Source organism: Cryptomeria japonica, chromosome 10 (genome assembly GCF_030272615.1).
Source record: "Cryptomeria japonica chromosome 10, Sugi_1.0, whole genome shotgun sequence".
Taxonomy (NCBI): domain Eukaryota; kingdom Viridiplantae; phylum Streptophyta; class Pinopsida; order Cupressales; family Cupressaceae; genus Cryptomeria; species Cryptomeria japonica.
Genome location: NC_081414.1, coordinates 13,334,245 through 13,338,585, shown reverse-complemented (window position 1 = coordinate 13,338,585; position 4,341 = coordinate 13,334,245).

Sequence of the window (4,341 nt, the reverse complement as noted above, 5' to 3'; positions counted from 1 at the left end):
CACAAAATAACTAAAAATTAGGCTATCATGAAGTTGAATAAGGACATAGGTAGAGTTTTAATAGTTTTATCTATTATTTGTTTTGTTTTGTTCTTATTTATAATGTTTTGGCTAATCTTATATTGATTAAGTTACACTTATTATAATGACATAGAATAATAAATCTTGACTTTCAAATCTATTTTAAAGGTTCAATCCTCTTTCATAGATTTAAAGTACATGCATATATACATGTATCATATATATTCTCTTTTCCTCCTTCCCTTTTCTTTTCCTCCATCTTCTTGTTTTTCTTTGTGTTCTTTTTCTTCATATTCTACTTCTCCTATTTTTCTTTTCTGGTGTTCATATATCTAAAATGTTTTTTCTCATTCACCCAAAGAAGAAAAACTATTATGCAGTGGCCTATACCATTGACTATCTTCAAGATTTATGAATAAACCTATTTTCTAACCTTAAATTATCTTATATTGGTTCCACCATTCTAATGTATCTCAAATTTCATCAAATTTATGAATATCAATTGAGACTAGGGTTTAAACAATTAAATCTAAAAAGAAATCAGAAATTAAATGAAAAAAAAACTAATATGAAATTATCATTCAATCAAAATGATTTTACATTGATTTCCAAATGGCTTTATAAAGCCTTATTTCTCCATTAATCTAAAATATATGATTGTAGCTTCCTCCAACTAACCAAACTACTAACAATATTTTTTATTAGTGGATTAGTGGATCTCCTATCTATTGAACATATTTAACCATCTCTACAACGTGAGAGAGCATAAAGTGTTCCCAATCTCCATGCACAATGAGGCACATTTCTTCTGAAATTCCACATCTCCTTTGAGTGTGTCTAATGCCTCCTCTAGTGTTGCACATGAGATAACTTTCCTCCAAAAGTCCACATCTCCTTTGACTGTGTCTAATGTATCCTCAAGTATTGTGGAAACAATCCCTCTATTGTTGTATAAAGCATCAACAAAGACGAATAAACCAAGTACACCCATAATAAATCTTGCCCCTCCTTGCTCCTTGAAGTGACACACATCATGTCAAGCCCCCTCTTATCTTCAAGGACACAAAATTAAAATGACGCTTCTCATGCAGTAAATTATCCCTAAGCAAGAAGCTAGCTTGGGATGATAAAATAACTCCTTCCTCCATTGTCTCCAACCTCCAATTGTATCTTTAATCAAGTACAAAAATTCATGGATGTAGCTTGATTACGCTTACAAACCTTACTAATGATAAATAATAGACATGATGGAACCCAACATGATAATGTTATCCAATGGTTTGTAGCCCTACAAAATTCTCACATATTATGCAAAAAATAGAATCATGTTTTCTAAAATGCAAACCATTTAGTGATCACATATTTTTTGTGTTTATCTGTAGACAACTTTGGTGCCATATTGTTAATTTATTAAGTCATAGCAGTTAGTAAAAAGGCTAAGAATTTTTGCTTTTTTGAATATGATTATTTCTTCAAAATATTTTTAAAGTAAAAGGACTCTTCCAATTACTTATATTCCAATTGAGCAAACAATAAACCTTCTCTATCAATGACAACACCAGGAAGATTCCTAAAACATCCTTCTTCTTCGATACTTAACTAAAGCTTAGACACCTCTCACCCTCCAATAGGCTCATTCTCTGGGGATCGTCATTTTGGTGGCAACCATAAATTCTCATATACTGGTCCCACGGTGTAATTTATCTTAACTTCCATTAAATTTAAGAATATCAATTGAGACTAGGGTTTTAAAAAAATAATCTTTTATTGAATGTATCTTTCTACCATATATCATTAACCCAATCAATTTATAATGTAGTCAACATCAAATCTAAAAATGCATCTAATAGACCCCCAATGAATTTTCAAGAGATTTTTGGAATTGTAAAAAATGTCTAAAAAATTCCATTGTTTGTGGATTAGAGAATAAATTTATGTAAAACATAAAATTATAATAATCCATGAAATAAATTGTTAGATAAATATTGATGAATAATGATGAAAAACAAATACCCCAATCGATACTGAGAGGGGGGGTGGATGAATCAGTACAGACAAAAACTTTCTCAACAACTTATCAAGTTAAAACAATACCAACCAATTGTCTTCATCACTGAACTTAACCATGGCAATACTAGTTAAAAACAGTAAGACTTCGGACAACATAAAATGATAAGTTTGATCACTTCAAATACATTCAATACTTGATAACAACTTCACCCATAAACATATGCATGTGGTATACCAGTAATACCATAAACTATTAGCTATGCATGCATAATCCCTAAAACATAGAATACTTAATCATCACATGAAAAATGAACAACTCATGACACATAGATTTTTCATGTGGAAACCCAAATCGGAAAAACCACGATGGGAATGAATACCTACAAACTTGTTTTGAACTCTTTTGAAGCTCGCTCTGTTAGGAGCCTAGTCCGGTTAAAGACTTTACAATAAGATTCTATTAGGAACCGATCCTGTTAAAGATCACCTGGTTAAGGGATGGCTATATACCCTGTTAAAGGTTGAAACCCTATAAAAAGGTTACCTCGCTAGAGGATTTGAAGAACTCAATGATCTTGAGTCACCCAAGTAAAGGATTTACAATAAACCTATTAAAGCTACCCGATAAATGGATTTTCCAACTGTTGAAATGGTTAGAAGACAATAGGTAAAACTCTGATCTAATAATAGCACTACATGACAAGGCAAATCCTTTTCATTTCCTCTCTTTTGCAATCACACTTTGCATTTTTCCTCTTACTAGTCTAGAAAGTATCTCATCACTCGGATACACACACAACATTTGCCAACAACAAACAATAACAAATATCATCGACCTTATAGACAACAATTAGGTCAGTAGAATAAACCCTAAACCCTAAGCATTTAGGTTTACAATATAGGCGGTCCAATCCTGACCATCCAAACACTTTGCATAGAGCAATACAATCTTAAACAGATCACAATACAATCTCCATAATTCATTCTTCACCTCATATGGGAATCAGTAACTCATCACGCTCTCTTCTCATACTACTAAGAAGAATGATCATTCCCGAGGTAGAAATTTAATGCAATCCATCTTCACATGCAAGATCCTCCAGGAAATCCTTCACGCCCATAAAACTGACGTGGCACTTCGATCTCATCCTCATTTCTTAGCTAACTCATCACAGAATGTCTTCAGTTGCATTGCACAAGCTGGATTGCCAAATCGGAAACCCTAGAGCTGAGACTACCAACCAGTAGTCACACTTAGTAAAATATCGACACCGGTTCACTACATATCTTCATACCAGTTCATCATCTTCTTCCAATCTGCATATTGGTTCACTTTCACTTATTGACATCAATGACAACATACATTATCATCATATCGTCATGCCGGTTCATCATATGCCAACAATATCCAACAATCTCCCCCTTTGGCATTGATGGAAATACTCAGTGTAGCATTGCAACTATAGACATCATAGAAGAGTGTTTCTGCATTAACAGATATCTTCTCCCCATACATCAAATATCTTCTCCCCACAACTCATCAGATATCTTCTCCCCCTTTGACAACAATGCCAAAGTGGAGGCACAAGCTTCCATTCTCTATTATGCTACACCCTCTATGGAGTAGCATCCTTCAACACATCAATCCTGAAAGATTTGACACTGTAGTTCCTGACTCATGCGGAGCACACAACTTTAGTTGACTTCATGAAGGGGCAGAACCCCTAATTCACCTCTCAAATAGGTAAATATAGTCTTTGGTAAGGGCTTTGTGAATATGTCTACTAGTTGCTCCTTACTAGAAACATGTTGTAGTATAGCCTCCTTATTCTTAACTTTCTCTCTCAAGAAGTGATACTTAAGCTCAATGTGCTTATTTCTAGCATGCAATACTGGATTCTTGGAAATACTTATTGCACTTGTGTTGTCATAAAATATATTCACCAATTCAGATACAGGTAATTTGTAGCCTTCCAATACATGTTTCATCTAGATTGCTTGAGTGCAGTTCATAAATGCTGCCACATATTTTGCTTTAGCTGTAGACTGGGAAATACAACTCTGCTTCATACTCATCCATGATACTAATCTTCCACAGAGAAAGAATGCTCCACCGGTTGTGCTCTTCCAGTCGTCCACATTACTTGCCCAATCGGCATCGGTATACACTTTGAGATTGAAGTCACCATTATATGGATACCACAATCCATAGTCAACTATTCCTTTCAAATATCTAAGAATCCTCTTGACTGCTACCAAGTGGGATTCTCTAAGACATTTCTAAAAATGAGCTACTATGCCCACTGCATG